The sequence below is a fragment of the Triturus cristatus genome, chromosome 3_1 (genome assembly GCF_964204655.1).
Source record: "Triturus cristatus chromosome 3_1, aTriCri1.1, whole genome shotgun sequence".
In the NCBI taxonomy this organism is placed as follows: Eukaryota; Metazoa; Chordata; class Amphibia; order Caudata; family Salamandridae; genus Triturus; species Triturus cristatus.
The window spans coordinates 662,731,303-662,755,416 of record NC_140583.1 but is presented as its reverse complement, the minus strand read 5'-3'; the positions used below and the strand labels follow the sequence as shown (position 1 = coordinate 662,755,416).

General features: G+C 48.1%; 1 protein-coding gene across 6 annotated transcripts in view; it reads right to left on the bottom strand.

Moving 5' to 3' along the window:
- Positions 1-24,114, bottom strand: part of ZFAND6 (zinc finger AN1-type containing 6) — a 181,798-nt gene that overhangs the window by 146,877 nt on the left and 10,807 nt on the right. The gene's annotated exons all lie outside the window — the stretch shown is intronic.

The following is a 24,114-nucleotide window of genomic DNA, read 5'->3' as shown; positions in this document are numbered from 1 at the left end:
CCAAATGGCTCAAAACAACCATGACCCTCCGGCCTGACAGGGGTGACTGAGGACAGCTGGGTAGTTTGGACTTCCAGTGGAGTAACTGTTTGGACAGTTGTACTTTGATACCCCTATGGACATGCAGTACGCACATCATGGGGGTTCCCTTGCTCTGAGGCCAGGGCATTTGTTGTCCTCAGGAAAGGGGTATGTGCAAGACTGTGTAGCCTTACTTACTGCATAAGTTAACTTACTGGTGCTTGTGCGTGATGCACAGCCCTAGGTGCAGTAGGGCTCCCAGCTGTCCCTGGGGACCTCCTGGGACATTCTACGTGGTCATCAGGGTCTCCAAACCTACATTCAAACACTTGCAGCGGGGTGTTACAGACACTAGAAGATACTGCCTCATCTGACTGCACGTGCTGCCCATGATCCGAGGTCTGGTGGCTCAAGAAATAAGAAAGTCAACGTGACGGCTAGGGGTAGCACCCATCTTGGCTGCCAGACTACTCTCTAGATCCCCAAGGACAAGCCCCTACACAAGCAGTGGAAACTATACAGGATCATGCTTCGAACTGACAATTCCCTACCAGTTGGGGAGACAAACCCGGGGGGGGGCACCCTGGAGGGTACCCAATCTAGCACACACATCATCCTCAGGGTTATTTGATACTACACACAAGCTCTAGAAACTAAAATTACCAAAGTTGGTATTGTTGTAGCCCTCCTCAAACAAAATCACCAAAATACCATTGGTAATGACACAGAAGCAGATGGCCACGCATGAGGCACACTCAAGGCGGAGTGAGGAGAATTCTGCATTGTTAGTGTAGATAGCATTAAATTACCCCGTACCGCTGTAACTTTTCATTGCAAGGAGATTTGGACGCTTCTTATGTTGCCATTCAAGGGCATGTAGCTCATTTTCAAGAGCCAGGTGGCCTTTCGCTCTCTGCTTATTCAGAGCCATCACTAATGAGATACATTTCCCATGAAACACTACCGTAAACACATCCCATCAGGTTACAGGAGTAGTGTCCCCCATGTTATTTAGCTGAAAATATTCCCGTATCGCCTTCCTAAAATAGTCTCAAAGGAGGTGATCGCTGGTGAGGGAGTAAGGGAAGAACCAGCAGATGTCTCAGAGCGTGCCTCCAGTCCAATGTGGCCACTACAGATTCAAGATCAGAAATAGTAATTGGATGGATTGTTGCAGACAACAGGTGTTGGAGGAGGTACTGGCTAAGAAACACATAATCCAGCCTGAAGTAAGTACAGTGCGAGTGGGAGAAAAAGGTGTCACGCGAGTTGGGGTGTAGTGTGAGCAGTGCTCGTTTTAAAGCTTTGGGGAAGCTCCCTGTGGAAGACCTGTGGGGGTGCGTGCTGTCCGAGGCAAAGTTCTAAATGAGTTTAAAGTCCCTCATTAAAAATGTGCCATATTCTGCAAAAACAAAACAGCAGCGTTAAGAGGAGTGAGCGTAAAAACGGGGCTTGGTTAGTGTTGGAAGCGTAAATAGATGCAAAAGAAGTCAATTTACCCCCGAGTTGGCCCTGGTCTAGTACAATCCCCCCTTCCATATCTGTTTTATAGCCCTCTGGTTTGAAGTGCATGGACAAGCGAAACATAAATCGCATCCGCATCATGTTTCAAGGAGGCCGAAGATTTATACATCACTGGAGATAGTTTATGCCTTAGTCTGTGATGCTCACGAAGCTTGAGGTATGTACTTCTATAACATGTGGCACTTTGTTGGGGAATTAAGCATTTGATATTCCAGGCGAGTGTGGTTACCACCATCGTACAAGTGGGAAATGTCTCCGTTTGACACCACACTCACCCCTGGGTTGTGGGCCTCCCAGATCAGCCCATCCAAAAGGTGACCCGTCCCCACCATCGCCTCCCGTAATCTGCGCTTCCCTCTTAGTCTCCTTCCCCCCCGCTCCCCCCACAGCAGAAAATGCTGCCCTTCAGACCCAGAAAACCAAAAACAGTGAAATAAAAACAGGCGGGACAACTGGTCCCAATTCTAATATTCTATAGATATGACATAACATCATGAAAGGCCACTCTGTCTAGAACCGCTAACATCTTTTATGAAGCACATTCAGTTAAGGAAAGAAGAGCAACAGACATCCTTCAACAAGCAAATATGGAAGGAGGGTGAGGGAGAGGAGAGATTAAGAAAAACACGCACCTCGCTGTATGCCCAGTATCATCTCCATAGGTCCACTCTCTTTTAAGAGCCTATTGCAGCATCATTCACCTCTATGGGAGTCGTCAGGTACTGTCTCTTTGCCCAGGAGGCTACACCAGCAAATCCTGTCTCTGTCTCTGTCTCAGCGATGTGTATGTACAGAGTGTCAGCGGATCTTGCGTTGGCGTGGATGGCGTTGGTAGAGCTAGAGATTTGTGCTTTGGGCACCACTATTATCATTCTTTCATCCAGGGCAGTGCTATAGCCTCCGAAAGGTCCGCCAAGTGGTGAGATTTATTTGCAAAGTTCAAAGGATAATCCGATTGGATATGTCCAACAATATTTAATGTGCAACAATCAAAAGACAGCAGTGGTGGTTTCAATGGTAGCACATCAATTTTTATGTAGATTGGGAACTGGCATATAATACTGGTGCCCCTCAAGGTTAAGACTATCCACTACCTCCGGTGTCAACCCACTATGGCTCAACTGAACCCTATTACATGCTATATATAGAGATAAACTCGGCACTCTGACCAGTTTAGTAATTTATTCATGAAAAGTTATCTTACTTAATTCAAACAAGGAGCAATAAACAATTTGCAGTTTCATTTAATGTATATAGGATATACACACTCAATGTTCGATATATTTGGTTCAATTTAGTTCGAAAAACATGAATTGTAATGACACAGTATTACAGGGGTGGAGGATGTAATGCAATAAACCTCCTGTGGAACGATGGATCGGCAGCCGACACGTGTTTCGTTACATGGTAACTTTTTCTTTTTTTTTTTTTTTTTTTTTTTTTTTGAAACCGTTTATTGCAGTTTGTAAAAGTTACAGGTATGGGCCTACAACCACCCGGCCGGCCGCTAGAATGACAAAAGCATATTGCATAGATACAGTAAAAGTCTCTCGGCAGTGCAGAGCAGTGAAACAGGAGTAATCAATGGTGCAGGCCACACAGCTCCAAGCCCACAGTACGGTTCCCTTTTCTTGAAACAAAACAACACCAAAAAACCACACCCGCAAGGCAACCCGCGATCCAAAGTGACAGCACGTGCTCCATAAGTGGGGGATCCAAACCAGCAACAGAACTCTGAGGAGGGGAATGGGAGTAGATCAGGGACTGGGGGACCGCGCGCCCGCGGCCGAGGGAGGGGGACCGTCTAGGGAGACGGAGCAGGCGAGGCAGCCGGTAGCAGTGGTGGCTCACAAATACCCCCGCGGTAGGCGTTCCAGGGGCCCCAGAGTTTCACCCACGCCCCAGGCTTACCCCTCGCCACATACACCACCTTTTCACGAAACATACACCAATCCATATGCTCTTTCCAGGCCGACACCGCAGGGGGCCTCTGGGATCCCCACAATTGAGCAATGTCACGCTTGGCTATCATGTATCCCAGAGTCACCCACCGCGTCTGCGGGACCGAATAGTCATTCGGTTCCCATACATTCAGCAAGCATCTCCTCGCTTCAGGCAGCAGCGCGACACGCGTAACCACACGCAGGACCTCATGCACACCACGCCAGAATCGCTCCACCTTCGGGCACTCCCACAGTATATGCATGAAAGTCGCCAACGCACCACAGCCACGCTTACACATTCCGTCACCAGCAAAACCCATACGCAGAAGCCTTGGCCCCGTCACGTAAACCCGGTGAAGGATCTTGAGCTGGACGAAACGAAGGCGAGCCGGGATGGCCACCTCTTTCGGAGAGGCCACCGCAGAAATCCAATCCTCGTCGTCCAGCTCCAGCCCGTCGGCAACCCAAGCCTCGCGGAGACTAGTCAGCAGGCACGATCTATCGTTGATCAGTTTTTTGTATATGAGGGAGATCGTGCTGTCCGGGACATGGCCATCTAGCACTCTGTCCTCCAGGGGGGAAGACTCCGGAATGGATGCGACATCCGGGAAGACGGAGCCCAGCGCATGGCGGACTTGTAGGTACCGAAAGTACTCACTGCCCTGCAGCTGAAACTCCGCCTGCAGCGTCTCAAAAGTTTTGAATCCCCCCCTCGTCCAGAGATCTCCCACCGTGCTGATTCCGATCGTGTCCCACTTCTCGAAGCCCTTCGACGTCCACAGGGAGCCCAACCTCTCAGACGCATACAGCGGTGACGCCCGGGTCAAACGGTCCTTCCACCCCATAGCTGCATTAGCCGCGTGCCAGACACGCACCATGACACGCGTCGGTCCCGTCAAACGGGAGTCGGGCGCGCCAGCGTAGAGCGCTCGATTGTAATCGCCACCGGGCAGGAGCATCTTATCCATCTCAAATGCCGGGTTTAAGGCGGGCCCGTAAAGGCCATGATTAATTGCAGCTAGTTGGGAGGCCCAGTAATACCGTTTAATGTCCGGGAGGGCGACCCCCCCATCGTACCACGGGAGCGTCAATTTAGCCAGAGCAATGCGCGGCCTCCCGTCCCAGAACAGGCGCCGCTGGAGGCCCTCCACCTCACGGAAATAGCGTGCCGGGACCAAGTCCATAGTATTCTGGAGGGCGTAGAGGAAGCGCGGCAGGGACATCATTTTAAACAAGGCCGCTCGGCCGAGCGGCGAGAGCGGCAGACGCCGCCAGCGCACCACGTCCTCCTTCAAGCGCTGGAGGGGGGGTAGCAAATTCCGCTCATAGCGGGCCTCCGGGTCAAGAGTGATATAGATACCCAGGTACCGAAAACCTTGGGAGGCAATCTGGATCGGACAGTCCCGTGGTAGGACCGGAGCCTCCCCGGAAAGCACATAGACACAGGATTTCGCCCAGTTGATGACCAGGCCTGAGTTGCGACCGAATGAGCGCAAAACATCAACCAGGACGATCAGTGATTTACGCGGGGAGGCGAGATACAGAAGGATATCGTCAGCATAGAGGGACACACGGTCCTCATGCTCGGGGGTCCAGCGGAGACCACGGATAGAAGGGTGCCACCGCAGCCACTCCGCCAGGGGCTCCAGGGCCAGGGCAAACAGGAGAGGCGACAGGGGGCAACCCTGTCGCGTACCCCGCCCCAGCGCGAATGGGGCCGAGACTCGCCCATTCACTACCACCTGCGCCAATGGGCCCGAATATAGCAATTTGACCCAGCTAATGAAACCCGGGCCAAACCCGAATTTCGCCAGCATCGCCCAGATGTATGGCCATTCAAGCGTATCAAACGCCATGGTGGCGTCCAAGGACGCCAAGATGGCCGGCTCCCGCACAAATGGGACACGCGCGAGCACCCCGTGTAAGCGCCGCAGATTGAGCGCCGTGTTGCGGTGCGGTATAAAGCCAGATTGGTCTTGGTGGACCAAATCGCCCACCACGCCAACCAACCGGTTGGCCAACACCTTGGCGAGGATTTTGGGCTCCGCGTTCAAGAGCGAAATCGGCCTATAGGATGTGACCCGTTCACGGGGCTTCCCCTCCTTGTGGATCACCACAATTGTGGCCAGACGCTGGTCCGGCGGGAGGGAACCCTGCGAGTGGGCCGCCAGGAACATCGCGCGCAGGTGGGGCGCCAACACATCCGGGCGTAGCTTGTATAGCTCGATGGGAATACCATTGGGGCCCATGGCCTTGCCGGATGCAACCGAGCGAATAGCCAAGGCAATTTCGTCCGAGGTGGGAGGGGCGTCCAGCGAATCCCTGTCCTCCACCGTAAGGGAGGGCAGTGCGATGTCCCGAAGCAGGGCATGGGAATCTTCCTCCGAGCAGGGGGAAACCGGGGAGTAGACTTCGCGGAAATAGTCCGCGAAGCAGGAGACAATGGCTTCCGGCTCAGTGACACGCGCACCATCAACACTCTCAATCAAAGGCACCACGCGGCTCGCTCTCTCCCTCTTATCCAACCACGCAATCAATTTGCCAGCCTTATCACCCACATCATACAATCGCCCCTGCTGCTCTCTACTGAGGCCCCTGGCCGCCTCCGTGACGAGGGCCCGATAGGCCGCCTGCTTTAGGTGTAGAACATGCAACTTGGCGTCTGTTACCCCGCTCCCCAGGTCACCCTCCAGTTCTGCAATCTCGGCCTCTACCCGGGTCACCTCCTCCCGCTCGCGCCGCCGGGCATGGGAGATAAAGGAGAGGGCCTCCCCTCTAAGGACTACCTTGAAAGCCTCCCACAGGGAGATGGCCGAAGAGACCGACCCCACATTCTCGTCGAAATATCGCTGTAAGGATTTGATCAAATCGGCACGAATGGTGGGGTCGCGCAAATACCATGCATTGATTGGGGCCACCCTGCCATCCCCCCTCGGGAAGACATCGAAATGCAACAACAATGGGGAGTGGTCTGAGATACCCCGCGCCAGATGGCGCACCTCCCCCACCCTCCCTGCATGGGCCGCCGGGACAAGGATGTAATCAAGCCGCGAGAGGCTACCATGGGCACCCGAGTGGAAGGTGTACTGTCGCAATGCGGGATGCTTTAATCGCCAGCAATCCACCAGGCCCAGCGTGTCCAGAAGGCCGGGCAGCCACGCCTGTGCCCGGGGGAGGTCCCTAGGGGGATGGCGATCCATAGACCCAGAGGCTACCGCATTAAAGTCCCCTCCAACCACCAGCAGGCCACTCGGAAGGTCCAGAAGGAGGCGCCCCAGGTCCGCGAATGTGGTGGCTTGTAACCCAGGCGGGACGTACACTGATATAAAGATAAACACTCTACCCTCCATTCTTCCCACCAGAACCGTGTAGCGTCCCCTCTCATCATGGCGCACCTCATCAATCTCCAACGGGAGCGAGTTCTTGATCATAATACCCACCCCCCGCGAGCCCGAAGTGAAGCCGGAATGGGCCGCCAAACGATATCCCCGCCGATTCATTGCATGAAAGGAGTTACCTATAAGGTGCGTCTCCTGCAGGAAGACAACATCCGGTGAAATACGTTTTAAGTACTGCAGGACCACACCACGCTTAATCCTATCCCCCAGGCCGTTAACATTCCATGACAACACAGTCAAATCCCTACCCCCCATCATACGTCGAAACAATCGGTCGTCCCCCATCGAGCATCCTAAAAACAACAACATAGTAGCGGGTTTGCCCTGCGGTGCTAACAAACAACACACCCCCCCCACCCCCTGGTCCCAACAGAACTCCCCCCTCCCTGCACCCCTGCATGAGCCCAGACAGCCCCCCCAAAGTGCAGTGTGCCTGTCGCCCCATAGCTAAATACTAACTAGTCCCCCAGAGGAGGAGGGAAGCCCCCAACAGACCCCGCACGACCTCCATAGGAGGGGAACATACGCAATCAATAAATGGTGAAGGAACAACGTCCAGAGCAAGGCCTATTCAGTCACCCCTCAATTTTGATCCGGCGGGCCCTCCTCGCCAGCCGCGCCCCCCCCGCCCCCCCGGCCCCGATCTCCAGGCAGAGTGTCCAGCCAGTCCCCAGCCGCCTCGGGCCGGTCGAAGAAGTGCGTGCGACCATCCACCTCTACCCTCAGCTTAGCTGGAAAGAGCATTGAGTACTTGAGGTTCAGGTCCCTTAGGCGACGTTTAACACCAAGAAAGCTCTGTCGCTGCTTCTGGACCGCCGGAGTAAAGTCTGGGTAGAAATGTATCTCCATGTTGTCAAGCTTGACCGGTCCCTGTTGTCTGGAGGTCTGGAGGATAGCATCTCTGTCCCGAAAATTAAAAATCCGGGCAATGAGAGGCCGCGGCGGGGCACCAGTCTTAGGTCTGCCCCCGGGGACCCGGTGAGCACGCTCCACCGCAAAAAGCTTACTCAGCCCCCGGGGCTGGAGATGGGTCAGGATCAACTCTTCCACGAAAAGATCCGCCGCCTCCGCCTCTCGTCCCTCCGGCACCCCCACAATACGGACATTATTCCTCCGGGCCCGACCCTCGGAGTCCTCCAGTCGCCGGTCCATCAGGGCGCTCGCCTGGCCAAGCCGGCGCACCTCCTTCTGGAGGGCCACCACGTCTGTCGTGAGGCTCGTTGTGGTGTGGGCCAGGGAGTCGACTCGGTCGTTTGTTTTGGACAAGTCTGCCCTCACAAGGCTCACATCCACCAGGACCGAGTCTATTTTTTGCGCTAAGGTGTCGAAACGCTGGTCCACCGAGGCCTTCATCTCTGCGATGGCGCCCATGACGTCCCGGAGGGTCAGATCCACCGGATGAGCAGATGCCTCCGTCGGGCCCACCGGGGATGCACGCGATGTCTCCGGAGAACCCTTCTGGAGCGTGTAGCGGTCCATACTGTTAGCCTGGTGCGCCGTGCCACGGCGGGTCGTCTTCACCTTCGCCCGGTCGCCATCTTGTTTGGTGGACATGCTGGCTCTTCCACCGTCGTGCCAAGCTCCCCAAACGGGCCGCTATACCAAGTCACGGGTGCCAGGGGGGGGGCGGGGGCGACCACCGAACCGCGGGTCAACCCACCGCCGGCGGGTCAGCCGGGCTCCTGGACAAGGCCACACCACCGCACCCCGCTCCGCAGCCCGACCCCGCTTGAGAGCTAGGAGGGCGCAAAAGCGAAAGTGAAAGTGCGGGGTACGCGAGTCGCCCAGCCCCGCTCGCCGCTGTTATTCACTTTGTCCCCGGATCGCCCCACTACTCCAATCCGGGGGGCCGGCGAGGAGAAGGCCGCAACCTTCGATCGATGCTCCCACCGGCGTTCGGGGTCCGATTCGAGCCCAAAAAACGGGTGGCGCCTCAGCTCCGGTTCCCCAACACAGTCCCCTCAACAAGGACAGGATATTGCCAGGATTAATTCAGGAGGTCGCGGAGGTCCTCGGGAGCCTCGCACCTACGCGGCCATCTTGGTTGCGCGCTCCATGGTAACTTTTTCAAGGCTTAAAAACCAATCCAGAATGTTTAGCTCAAATGTCGTAGACACACAGGGTCTTCCTGTAAGGTTGACCAAGTCCTATTTAATCATTGCGTAAATGTCATCCGTAGTGAGAACCACACCGCAAACGTTTCATGGGTCGAATATTTGTCAATCCAAAGTTAAGGGTATAGTAGCCCTTGTTATTCAGACGGCTTCTTTCTATAGAGAGTGGTCCAATGTTGCCTGTGAAAAAGATGACCAATTAGTAAGGTCTTTATTTCAGTTCTTCGATTCAATACGTACAAGCTTGCTATTTGGTTGTAAAGTTCATTTTAATACCTCGTGCACCAAAAAGTGCCCAGAACATTTCGAGGCATGGACGTACTTTTCGGGACGGCTTTTGAATACAGCAAACTTTGGAGCATAAGGGGCCTATCACAGCCCTTTGCTGCCACCATGCGACCTCTTAAGGAGTCAGGATACTACGTTTGGCCCGCAATAATTCCAAACAGGCGCCTGGTTTGTGTTCAAGAAACTGCCTCCGTCACATGCTCCTTCCTCAACTTTAGTATGTGATGCAGCGGAGCCTTAGCAGATCACGTTTACTCGGCCAGCTTGGCTGGCCATGCCCGGATAATCCTCATTAGCCCTTTTTAATGTGGGTACTTTGCAGGATGAACACAAGTCCCCTTTTTTGGCCTACATTGTGGCCCTAATGCTGCCCCTAGCATGCAGGATAGCACTAAAGGCATTTTATCAGATACCTTTTCTATTAAGTGAGGACCACGACAGGGCTTCCCACCTCATCGCTCCTCTTTGCCATTGCGCCATTGGCAAAATGGGTTACAAATTATGCAGAGCTGGCTGGGTTTTATTGGCCTAATGGTTCAGAGTATGGATCCTCTCTTTACGCTCATATCATCATACTCTTCCTTCAGCAACCAAATAGCATGTTCTTGAGATTGCAGCAGATATTGAGGATGTATGGGGATGAATCTGGATTGACTGTAAACTGTCACAAATCCACTTTTATACAAGTACGAGGAAAGGGACCACAACACCCTCTGTGTACTCCATTCCAGATATCAGAAGGCCACATCACGTCAAGCCCTGAACCAACGCAGGGCTATGGAGTGCAAAGTTACCCCGGGGCTACAGCGCTGGTGAAAGGCTATGGATGCATGGTCCTTCTTCAACATCTCCTTGATGGGGAGGGTCGGCAAATACAAAATAAACTGGAATACTAGTTTCTGTACGTACTGCAGAATTACGCCTTTAACCCCCCACCAAGATTTACAAGCTCCCATGGGTTTTAGATTCAAAATGCACTACAACAACATTTGACTTGCGCCTTTATTATTGGGTGGAGCAAAATATCCCCATAGGAGACTGGCTATTCGGGGACAGAGCTGATCCAGTGATACCCCTTCAACTCTACACCCTAGAGCACTAAAGGACCCTGCATTTATTGTATGTGGGCACTCACCCTGTCCCGTTCACTCAATTAACTCGCCTCCACCTGCTAGGTTAGTGTGAGTTATTGAGACACATTAAATCAGGGGTCTCCAACCTTTTCTGTAATAAGAGCTATTTTCAATGAATATCATCACGAGCTACTAAACATAGATGTGTAGTAGTAACCACATCGGACAAGATTACATTTAGTACCCATCTTACCAGTAGTAATCACCTCAGTGCATCAGGCAAGGTTGCCAGCAATAATGTTAAAAATAAATAAAAACATTAACCCCTTGAGTGCCCCGCCCTTTCCCCGCCCTGTGCCGGCCCTTTCATTAGCGGGCGGGGTTCATGACGAGATAGTCTCGTCATGGGCACAGCGCAACCGCGCTCCATGACGAGACCATCTCGTCATGGGCACTGAAGGAGTTAAAAAAAGCTTTGAAAACTTGGTATGCTTTTACATGGGTAAAACAGGGCAGCGATAGCTGCAATGTCTCCAGCAGCAAGGTAATATTAGTAATAAGCCTCCCAAACGCCACGTGATGTCAGCTCTAACTATAATTTGAAAATCTATTTTTTTCCATAAACATGAGGTTGGGAGTTCTAAAAAAAAAAATGCACATTTTTGTCTGAAGTACAAGTTTCAATTTTGGTATGCATATATAAACTTAGCCAAGCAAAAGATTCTATTTTAGTAGATTGTGCAGTACAGAGGAGCACATCTTGCAAGTAGCTGGAGAGCTACCAGTAGCTGACAAGCTACTCATTGGAAATGGCTGCCTTAAATGGCTTGGCAAACTGACAAATTTGAATCCTCTGTGGTGTAACGAAACTCACAGGATTCAAACCCTGGGACCACATTGAGATATCTTACCTGGGAGATATATGGGAAGACTACCGCATAAAATGCTCTGAACACATTACAAAGTATTACCAACTGCACGAGTCCCAGTTCTTTAGCTATCTCCAACTACACCATGCACTCAGCACATAGTGACTGATGACAATACAGGAGTTCAAACCCTTTGAGGCTACATTGGTATTAAAGTCTTCTGGACGCAAGGGTATATTCAGGTCGTACAGGTTTCTGTTTCTGAAACTGGGTAGCAATATGGCAACTGGAGTATGAGACCTGGGTGAGTTTGATCCCAAGGAATGGCAGGAGGCAAAACCGGCAGCGAGGGTCCCGGCTACTACCTAGAACCTTACAGAAATCAAATTGAACTACCTGCACAGGACATGTTATAGTCCTGATTGGATACGGAGGATGGGCAAAGCGAACAGCCCTGCATTCACACAATGTGCGGCCTCACAAACCCCACCAGTGACCTTTAGCTGCGTGGTTTGGGAATGTTCAGGTATCTAAGCGTATTTGTGACAGAAACATGAATTGTTTTTGATTCAAGATATTCATAAACTTGCAGACTGCAAGGTTGCCCTCCACGGCATAACAGAGGGTTGGTCTTCATCTAGAATACAAAGTCTCTAGCCAGATTTGGGCTTTTAGATGCCAAATCGACACAGTGCGCAACTGGTATCAACCAGAATCTCCCTCCATGGGGGTATGCAGAGAGGGATGGATTATTGTGCTGCCACAGAACAAGCTGTGTACAAACGGAGAGGTTGTGGGGGAAAAATGGTATTAAAAAACGGGGGCCCAGGGACTTCTTGTCATGACAATGTAACACCGATGGTGGCCCCTTGGGTCTACTGTATTCACTACCTGTATGTAATAATTATGGATAATGATGGTTGTGTTAGCTGTACCTGCCCTTTTATCTCTACCTCATTTGATTTAGGTGTCTGCTTGTATTGCATCAAAAGTTTTTTTTTTAAATTGATTAAAATAAATATGTCGTATATGTACTGATTTTCCAAGTGTAACAAAAAGTACCTTGGTAGCCCAGTATGCAAATTACAAGAGAAAACTGATTAACATGTACTGGCCATAAGGATTAATCAATATCGTTTGACATTGTATTAGGCTAAATATCACACATATGAACCAGAGTTAGATATGAAATGTCATTCATGTGGTGCAACTACTTCATAGTGACAGTTATAATGTAAAAATGAGTAAGCGACTTGTCTTTGGTCTTGGAAGCCGCTTGTGATGCATCTGGAGGACATGTGATTGACAGCCAAGACTACATGTGAATGACAACCAAGTCTTTTAAGGAGTCACCTACCAGACAGCTTTCAGCAGACTGCATGTGAAAGCCTCTTGTGGACCATATCGAAAAACTTAGTGGCTTATAGCCGTTCATTGATTACCATTGGTTGACTTTATAGCCACTCATTTGCTTGCTTATTTTATGGCCTGACTTACTCTTCTTCTATTGGTACTTTTTTTCGTTTTCATTCAGCGTCATACTAGGCTGCATGTGTTTTCTTGCTCTCTCCCTCATGTGATGTGTCCCATCCTTAAGTATGCACCCCCATGATGTGTCGCTCTCAGCTGTGACACAAAAGCACAGAAAATATATATATATTTGCTAGTACCTAGCCAAAAACCAGACTTTAAGGACTGCTGTGTTGTCACTTTCATGCCACATATTGCACAAAAGCGCATATCTGGGCGCACAAATTATCTTAATGTGTCTGGGTGGGGGCAGCTGCTGCACTCAGATTACGTCGGAGGTAGAAGGAATAAATAGTATGACTGAAAAGGAGAAATCTTTTCCTGGAGGTTCAAATATCTGCTCCCTGGGCTACTGTGGAGGACCAAATGACTGGAGCATGTTTCGCTTAGGAGTTCTGGGGAAAGTAAAAATCGGCAGTCATGGTTTATTAAATCTCTGCCCAAACTCTCCAATATCTATCTATCGATCTATCTATATTCACTGAAAGAAAACAAAGGTTAAAGTAACATTATAGTTAGAGGAAATGTTCAGTAACAATATAACGTTTTAAACTTTAAAATCACAGTAATTGAGCAGTTCTCAAGTAACTACAACTCCTGCCTTAACCCCTTCAGTGCCCATGACGAGCTGGACTCGTCATGGGCTGCGTTGGCGCTGTGCCCATGACGAGTCCAGCTCGTCATGAACTCCGCCCGCTAATAAAAAGCGCGGCACTGGGCGGGGAAAGGGGCGGGCATGCAAGGGGTTAAGGTAACTATAACTAGCGTCCCTGCCATGCACAGTTTTCTCATCAATAATTTCATTTCAAATGTTGCAGTGATTAACAATGATGACATAGAGGTCATGAGTGATGTTATATGTGGGGTAATTAGCAGCGCAAGGTTAGGGCGCGAGTTATAGTTCCCTTGGGGCATGAGTTATAGTTACTTGAGATAACTAACTACAATCAGTTAATTTCTGTGCTTTTTAGAGTTTAAAACGTTTTGTTGTTACTGAACATTTTACCTAACTCGAAAGTTACTATCAATGTTGGGTTTTTTCAGTAAATTTCTTGGACTTTTTTTGTGTGTAATTTATTACCACACGCAACTCCAACCCCCTGCTGGCCACAGATTTTGGCTGTGGGCGGCATGAGGTTGGCTGCAGGGCCTGGCATGTGGTCCAACCCCTGTCGCCCTCTCAACAGCAGTCAACCCCAATCTGCGCATGGCCTTATGTCTGGTGCAGTGGGGGGTTGGCCTGAAGCCAACCCCTTTCATCCAGCTAACCCCATGCTGCGCAGACGTGCCCTTTATTCGGCCCTGGGGGATTGGCACAAATCCCCAGGGCTTTTTTCTTTTCTTTTTTAAGTGGAGGAAGGCAGCGGGGCTCCTCTCCCCATGCCTCACTAGGCCCTAGGGGCACCATCGCAAAGGCTCTATTTATTTTAAAAGGGAGACAGCCATTTGCCTCGCCCACTGTCTGAGCCTTATTAGGCCAGGGGTACCCAAACCCCCAGGACCAGTACTTTTGTTTAAAGGAGAAGTAAGATGCATGTCCCTCCTCCCAGAGCCTCATCAGGCCCCTAAGGCTGTATGTCTTTTAAAGAGGAAAAGGTAGTGTGCCCCCACCTTCCCAATCCTATTATGGCACTGGGCACCCCATTCCCCCAGGGCCCGCATTATTTCAAGGTGGGGGTCCACCCAAGGCATCAACTATACCCACGGTGGGGGCCGTTGTGGGACCAATTTGTACCAAAAATGAGAATTTACAGTGGGAATGCTTTTTCATACGCTGTTCCAATATGTGAGGGGATTGACAACAAAAGACATTTACTCAAAAGCGAGCTGTATTGGATTAACAGAATTGACACCTTAATCCCTAAAGGACTCAGGGCCATATGTATCATTCATAATTGCGATTGCAAACGCAGAAATTCGCAGAATTTCGGTGTTTGCGATCGCAATTTAGCTAAGTGGAATGTATTACGGTAAAAATGCCTCGCAAAATAAGGAATCGCAGAATTCGCAAATTACCACCTACTTCAAGTTGGTGGTAATTTGCGATTTCTCTGAAAAATTCACTTTTTTGCATTTTTCAAAGTGCCATGTTGTGTGCCACATGTGCACACATGCACATTTCAGGGATGCAACAGGATGTCCTTTTGACACCCTGGCATCCTTGAAATTGCATTCTCAATTTACGATTCTCAAATTGAGAATCGCAAATTGAGAATGTCTTCCCATTCATTCCTATTGGCCTCTAGGCCCATAGGAATGAATGGGGAGGTATTCCTTAATTGTGAATCACAATTTGCAATTCACAATTAAGGAATATGTAGGATTTGCAAAATTATTTGCAAATCCTACATCGCTATTTGAGAATCGCAAAACCAAACTTTCATACATATGGCTCTCCGTGATTGCATGGAGTTTAGTTGCTTTTTGTAAACTAAATTGTTATACACAGGCTACCCTGATTAGATTCACGTTTTATTGACTATTACACCTCAGTTAATATTGGATGTAGTCCAGAAACACTTTTTTAAACTTAATTTTGTTCACATGCTTCAAACGTCACATCTCACAAAGCTTTTACAGCAGCCAACCAAGGCACCGTCTAAAGTACCCATTCTTTTAAACTTCATTCCCTCATCCCACACTAATGTATTCACTTGCATACAAAATATTTCAGGTGGACACATACACAGCATGCAAAATTCACATCATGGATGGGGACCTTATCAGATAGGTACCCCTTATGTTTTTGTTTGATTGAGTTATTACTACGGGGACAAAGCACACTGTTGTTGACCTTTTTATTAATGGCGCAGAGTAGGTTTTTGTTTCACCGAGTTCTCGCTATGAGGACGGAATACCCGGTTACACACTTTGACCTTTTAAGAATGGCGCCAAGATTTGGGTCACAGTTTTTTCCTTCCTTTCTGTTTATGACGGACACACGCACTTAAAACAACCAAAATGGGGGCTATCCCAAGACGCCATCAAAGAAGGGACATAAGAAGTTCTGAAACATTCATGAGGTGAGTGAATGAAAGTACGAAGGGGCCCTTAGTATCAGACTGCTCTGTCTAATAACAACCGCACGTTTACGCAACAGCAGCGTGCACAACAGTACCTTCCCTAACTTTTTTGATTGCCAATTATGTTACGTTGGTCATTATGCATGGGTTTGATTAAATAGGCCTGTAACGACATGCACTACTGTGCCTTGCATGGCATCATTTTTCTTTAACTGCCTTTCAACTCTTCATTAAGCCAGGGTCTTATTGGGTTCTTCACACGTTACATCCGCCCGCAATACTCTGGAAACACATACCGATAACCCTATAGCTCCACTACAATTTCACTTCGGCTTGGTTTGGTGACACATGAAAGTTCATATACACACTTTGTCACGCAATGACATTTAGCATTATGTTTTTTCAAAAAGGATTCTAAGTATGTTGCCTATACACCTACTCATTAACCTGTGGCTCATGCTTGAAGTTTTCATTTCCGTTATTTTAGTTACTTCATAGGGTTAAATAACCCCCTGAAGAAGGGCTCAGCCCGAAATGCATTGAGATATTTAAAGGTTTGGAATTAAGAATTTTCATGTATATACAATTGGAAATACATGGAATGTTTCAACAGTATACAGCTTTGAACCAAATTTAACTTGCCATTCAAATGAATTAAATTTGAGAACCAGCATTGGACTTATGAAGGATTTAACTACTTACAAGAATTTTTGATGAATTCGATTACTTCCCGAACCTGGGACCATAGTAGTGCACAAAGGGGACGCTTCACCCGGTATGAGGGGCGCAACTTATTAATTTTCTCTACGCCTAGGTTCAGAAGGCAGTGCGCTAGCGTAAACAATCAAATTCAGAAACCATGACTATCTTTAGGTATGAGCAAGGAGAGCATTATCAATCAACCGAGATCAGCGAAGGGTGGCCCCCACTTTTTATTTTTAACAAGTATCGGCCATGCGGGATGGGGGTCCTAAGGGCCTTTTGAAGGCTTGGAGAGGAAACCTGCACTCCTCTCCAAGCCTGAGAGGAGGGCAGGAGCTGAGGTGGTGGCAGCCAATAAGATCTCAGTCTGCTCCCTCTGATCCACCGTGGTGTGATGTATACAATTTTTTTTAACCTTAATTTCTCCTAAACTACTGAACAGATTCACACCAAAACACGAAAAGCTCTAGCTTCCTGACAACTTTGGTGGAAATCCGTATAGCAGTTTAGGCTATAGTAGTGTCTAAAGTTCCTACAGAAAAACGAATTGGGAAAATGTGTCCCCGCCCCCTGCTTGGCGGATCTACCCAAACCTTTCCACCTGCAAACTAGCCAAAAAGTAGCACTTTTTTGGAATGCTTTGTGGAGGTTCACAAAGCGGGGCCAAAGTTATTAGCAACACAAAAAATGCATTTCTCATGGAGACACAATCCAAACTATAACTACCCAGTGGATATATATAGAACTAGCCTCCATAGGACCAGAGGCCTGCCAAATTTTCCTAGTCAATCAGTAAAATGCTGCTTCATGCCAGGCGTTTTTCTTTGACATCGTAAAGTTGTAGCCTCGTTTATTTCATTACAAAAGAGAACTACAAGTGCCAGAAGTCAAAGGAAAAAACAGGACTGGCACAGCGCATCGATCATGGGAATTCACTGCTATGGGACCACATACCGCTTCGGCACCTGATCTTTACTATAGTAGAGAATGAACAAACCGTTCTATCATCCGAACTACACCCCCATCGTTCTCCAGTGGTTCAACGATTCAGCTCAAAGTTGCCATTAAATCAATGAAAAAGCTAAACTGCTAAATTTAAGTCAGGACTCTGTCCCTCGCAAGCATAAGCGTCGCAGGGTGTAACCCCCCCCCCCCCCCCCCCAACCCCGCTGCAAAGATGTACCACAGATCTTTCCACACCAGGCGTTCACACAGGTCCCTTTCGTTCGAAACTAAACAAAATGTTGCGCTGCCCTGCAGGAGACAATGGACGCATGCTGGTGAGCATCTGTTATAATACAACATAAAAAAAGAAGAGATTTCCATTCCTAGAGAACAAACCACTGTAAGTAATAAAAGGAAGGGTTAATTTCTCCAAACTAACGGTGGAGTTCCACATTTGACTTAAACAAATATCATTGCTTTCTAGCACCTAGAATCAACCATTAACGAAGTAAAGGAAACAAAGCTGCTAGAGTGTTGGAAACGTATTTAGAATACAAACAACGTAAGCATGCATTATTATTGAAAGAAATTACTAAAAAAGAAAAAGATTAGTAATATGCCTTGATAAAACAGTGACAAAGGAGTTTAACAATACGATTATCATTTTAAATTCCCCCGGTTGATAGAAGAATAAAAACACAAACCGAAAAGCTATAAGTATACCAATTATGTCACAGAGGTGTTGGTGAAGGTCTAAAAACATGTCGACGTGTAAAGCATCAAAGATTGGAGTGTAATTATCACATTATGTTATAGGTTAACGTGTGGCCCCTCCTGATGAAGACGCAGCTTGCGTCGAAACGCGCGTCGAGAAAGAATCCACTCGTCAGCCACTAATGAATATGTATTTTTGTTACTGTAATTATTATGTGATGAGATAAAAAGTGTAATATTTCAGAAATTTTAACAATTGTATTTTATTCTGTATTATGAATTGCTTTTTAATATGTCATTAAATGAATGTTTTTAAATATAGTAAGCGTTAGTTGAATTTATACGAATTGCACTCCAATATCTTAAAGAAATTAAATGCACTAATTGGGCATAGATTTACCAACAGACTACAGACAGTCCAATCATACTTGCCTAGGGATTTATACTTTACTTGATAGTACCCTGCCCTAGGAATTATATAACTATTGTACAGGGGGCCCTTGCTTACTTTTCTGAGCATCTAGGAGATTCCAGGGCAGGCACCAGGACCCAGGTGACCCACTATCCAATCGGGACACTAAACTCGGATAGCCTTCATCGCCAATACTATTCCATTGTCGTATAATTATTTTAACCCGTGTGTAGGACGAGGCTACACCCTACACTTTTCTCATGAAGCGAATTTACTCCATAGCACATCTAAGCCTCAGGGTGACCATAATTCTGAACTTACCAAATGTCACACCTTTCTGCTGCATTGCCTGGAAAATCTCATTTCGCGTCTTTCCTCTCAAGAAAACCCCTGTAATCCTGATCCCTACTCCAAATTCACCAAAAGTATAACTCGAGTTACGTTTTCAATAGTGAACTCCAGCGATACATGTCGTGAGAACACAAAGCCAGAGTACGTCGTCTCGCTCTGCCACACAGTGCCTCAGCCCAGCACTTGCTACTTAAAACCGATGCAGCCCCGGCTCTCCGGCCACAGCTGAAACGATTCTGGCAGACGATAGTGGCGGACGATCGTGGCGGTGGTGGGGTGACTGGGACGTTTCTAGAAGCAATACAGTGCAATATTAGGCATGCGTGCATTCCAGGAATAAACGCAGAAACCAAGCCTCTGGGGGCAATTAACAGGATAAAGAGAGGGCAGAATCAAGGTCAGTCCCTAAAGAAGATAAAAAAATTGGACTCAAACACGACCAGAACATAACCCCCGTTGAGGTCGGCGGCTCTCTTCCTTCCCATAGTGCCAAGTACCGCCCCTCGAAAAAAAGTGTGGCACACAAAAACACTTCAGACAGCCGCATACCCACGATGCCCCGCTTTCACTTCCAAGCAGTATGATTAAGTTCTCTCGGTGCCGCGAACAGTAACACTGCAGCAAGCCCCGCCTTGGTAGCTTCCTCGGCACGATCCCCAATTACTATAGAACACGTCTCTGAAACGAAAAGTGTGGTTTGTGAAGGGGCTTTCGCTTGCCAGCAGCATCGGAGGTATGGGAAACAGGGCTGATGGTATCCATAAAGCAGGGGCCCGCAGAGACAGAGCTGTGAGGACGACCTACATGCCGGGTAGGGGTGAAAATGGAAGTGTCTCGCGGGCCATTAAAAGTGAAGGGAGCCAGCACGACCATTCAACGGGAGACAAGCTCTTTAACAAAGAGAGGGGAGACAACATGTACGGGAAAAAGGAGCAAGACACTTGCGTAAGGGCGTAGGAGACAGCAAGGCTCATGAACTACTGGGGAGAGAAGACCCATAGAGTCTATTAGCAGGGAAGGGTAGGCAGCTGTCAGGGCGCATTGTACTCGCGCATACTGACTGCCACTTGTCAACAGCTACGGGGGAACTGCCGTAAGAACCACAACTCCCGGCATGCCTACCGGCAGTGACGCCCCACGTGATCGGACACCACTGCTGGTAACCGGATATAGGACGTGCAGCTGTTGCAAGCTGCCAATTATTCTGATGTTACGGCGCTGGTGGCGTTCCGGTATTTCCTGGAGGCGGTAAGGGTGCCCTCAGCACCAACATTCACGTTCCTTTGCTTCTGTAGTTGTTCTCCCTTGGGCCCATTGTGGAAGCTCCTTTTCTCGTCTTCCCTCCCATTGGCGAGACCGCATTTTCGGCGGTCTCTTGCGGAGGAGGACTTTTGAGCTGCTTTGGGGGCATCGGAGGTATAGTTTACCTGTTGGCAGGACTTGCGTCTTGGGGTCTCATGCAGGGAAACCTACAGAGGGAACCACATTCTCGAGGCACTAGTTAGGGAGCGGCCGGGGTTAGGCGCTCTCTCATTTCCTGAAGTAAGAGCCTGAGACTCTGTTCATAGCAATCTTTGTTGTTTCCTGGAATCATTTTACTTTAGTATTGTTTGCAACGATCAGGTATTTGATTTAAGCGACAGTACAAGGTTGTTATTGTATTATGAACTTATCCCTAACATGGTTTTGTTGTTTAATTCATTTCTAGGAGAGGTAGAGAGAGGGTGTACTAGTGGATTTCAGCCTCATACATATCAGACTCTTCAACAACCAAGTAGGGGTAGGTGGATGTCTTACATAACCCTTTCTTATTTCGTCCTCTGCCTATGTGTTTCTAGTTACATGAGCCAATGTTGTTGCATATGGTTTCCACACAATAGTGCCTGCATTAGAAGACTGAAACAGGCATCCTCTCCTCTCTCCTGGTGCCACTCCTTCTCTTCTTTTACAGGTAGCGTGTTTTAGTCAGACTTCCCTTCCTGTTTTAATATAGTAAAGAAACTGTGCGTTTTATGTATACAGGTATAGTGGATTTATTTGCGTTCTTCTTGTATCATCCTCGGATCTCCCTCCCAGCAGTTCCCATCCTTTTCTTCCCTCATTTGACTATCTCCCCGGTCTGTGTTTATATCATTTCCGGATTTGGGACAGTCGAGAGGTGGACCCCTTTAAGCATCAGCACGATCCTGAGGACTTCGGAAAAACAGGACCTGACAGCAGCGGTGGTAATGAAGATAGTAGCACCAGAGTCCATGAATTGAGGGAGAAAGGGACAACAAGGTATTTAATGGGAGGTGACAGCATGACCGCAATGGCGTGAGAGGGGGCAAAAGGGGTCGGTCAGTAGAATATGACTGAGCCACTCCGGGTCAAGGGTTCGGGGTGCAGGGGTTAATGACTGTATGTGTCCAGGGGCGACCGGGCCAGATGACAAGTTTGGTGTCGAGACAAGACTGAAATAGATCCCTTGAAAACGGTGGTGGGAAGGGGCAATGAGGCCTTCGAACAGGGTGGCAGGAAGAGCGCTCTCTTATTTCACCCATTCGTGGGTAGCTCAACTAGTCCAGGTTTTTTGCAGTATAGTACTGAAGTCTTCTTTAGCCCTTCATAAAATCAGGATTACAAGTACCAGAATGTGAAGAGAAAAGGGTAAGCTTCTGATGTATTGACTTGGGAAACTTGACAGCTCTGTGTATACGCCAGTGTTAAAACAGTGATGTGGTGAGTACTGATGCTTTAAGTAACCAAATTTCAGGTCACAGGATGTAGCAGCAGATACTCAACAAAATTACTAACCTCTTGGCCAGGTTACAACGCTGGAGGACACCCATAAACTCCAGGCTTAACAGGGGCCTGCCCTCTCAGTCTCTTGCCTTTTAAAGTGTCACGGTGAATTTGTCTACACAGTAGAGAAGTTAGGATCTCTCTCATTGAAAAGCTAATTTCCTTAGCCTGTTAGATTATGTGTTTTTGCAAAGCGCTCCATCACCCACAGGGGTATTCAGGCACTGGGCAGGTGTGTGTGCCTAGCATTATCTAAAAAACGTTGGTTAACTGAGAAATCCAGCTCTTCATCTTCTTGTGGAATTCAAGAAAGGAAGAAGCTCTAATGTGCAGTGGAAGGTCGTTCCACTCTTTAGGAGGTAAGTAAGAACTTCCATCCTTCTGATCTGGTTCTGTACATACGTGAGAAGTGCAGGAATCCTGTAGAGCAGAAGTGTCTAAGTGGTTGGTGAAAGGAGAGTAGGTAGGTTCTAAGTTGTGTAGTACCTTGAATGCGTATGTGAGGAGTTTGATATGAGCGGTTTGGTATAGGGAGATAATGGAATGTCGAGGATACACCTGGCTGCCAAGTTCTGGTTGTTTGTGGTCTTTACGAGAGTTGCTTATTGGCCCTGGCATAGTAAGTGTTCCTAGGTAGTGCAACTTGCTGGTAAGTAGGGCCTATCAGCAGTGTATTAAAGCACAGGCATTGTTAAAAAAAAAAAACTTTGTGTACCATCAATTGAGGATATCCATTTACTTGAGTTCATAGGCCACAGATCAACATCGTTGGTCCTCTTCAAATGTACAACCAAGCGTTAATTTAGTAAACTCATGAGCAGATAATTAATATTAGAGCTGTAAATGCGCCAGCTGAATTAGTAAACATGTTAACAAAAAAAAAAAAAGGCACTGGGAAAGCCAATAGGGTTCACTTATGCAAAATCAATTGGCTTTGTCAATGGTTTTTACGTTTCACAGCATCGCAGGCTGTTGTGCAACATGGCTTACAGTTATAATAAAAAACCGCTATGAAAAAGCCAGCATTGACAGTCATTGCGTTTTTTGCCTTTTAAGCCGTGATGCACAACAGCCCAAGCTACTTTTATGTGAAAAAAAAAAACGTGCTGGTCATTCAGGGCAAGCAAACGGAGGGTGGGACAGATAAGGAGAGCACGAGGAGGGCAGGGGGCTAAGTGACATAACAGAGGCGTAGAGCAGCTTGCATACCAATGCACTCAGAGTGCTACACCACAAAAAAAAAAAAAGTGTACCTCTGCAGGCACAGACAGGAAGCAGTACTTGGTTCAAGCTTCACGGCATGGACACACATGGAGCCTGGGGAGGGAGCAGGAGGCGGTACCGTCCAATAAGGAGCAAGAAAATGAGAGCGACTTGGAAGCTAACCAATGGTAAGTAAAAGTAAGCAATGGACAGGCTCTAAGCTCCTTTTAGTTTTTTTTTCTCCTTTACAAGAGATGTTACAAGCACAGCGCAAGGGCTGTGCAGACAAAATTTAAAACGTGTGTGGGGGTGGGGTAAAGAAAACAGAAAACTCATTGAGGAAAATGATCAACCACACACAATGCCTGCATACAAGGAGCAACCAAAACCACGTTTCAGGTAAAAAAAAAAAAAGCAGAAAAAAACAAGAAATGTATAGTAAAAGAAAGACATTTTGGACACATGCTCAGACCAAGCAAGTGAAAATGGTCGCTGATGACCAGCTCAAGATACAAATATTTACTGTGAAAGGTTGCAACTTACATCAGGTGCCTTGCACAAGATCCCTTAGAGCTTCTCTTTTCTTGGTCAAACTGCTCTTTGTAAAATGTTAATAGTTTTCAGTCTCGAGCTTTCCCTACTTCAACTATTCCAAACCCCCAAATCCCCCTGACAACAGCAGAGGAACTCAAGAGGATACTGCTCCTTGTGCAAACTTTTGCTCTCCTAGTCACTGTTGGAGCCATCGCTCTGAACTTCAGGCCGGCCATTGCATCATATTTAAGCCTATCTGTGGAGGAGCATTTAGACACGGTGGAGCAGATAACTGGGGCACTTACGAGTCACGGTAGTGACAAAACATTGGCATGGAATTTCATGAATCAGTGCAGTCAGAAGAAAGGAGGTGGCTCACAATAGGTGAGTTAGTGGCTCAACCGGCTGAGAGTTGGAGGGGGGGTAGTTGGGAGGGATAAGTGTAGGAGGACCAGCAAAAGGCTACCTCCCAACAGGGGCCTACATTTCGGCATGTGCTAGATACCACGACTGGCCACCCAGAGAGCACATAACCATCCAAAACATGTGTAAACATAAACCCAAGTAAATTAAAGAGAAACTCAGTCCCAACAGGAGATTCAAAGAAATAAACAGCACCCATTGTAGGTTGTACACTCGTTTTGCCCGGTGACATCTATGGTGTAGCAAGGTGACAAACGGAGTTG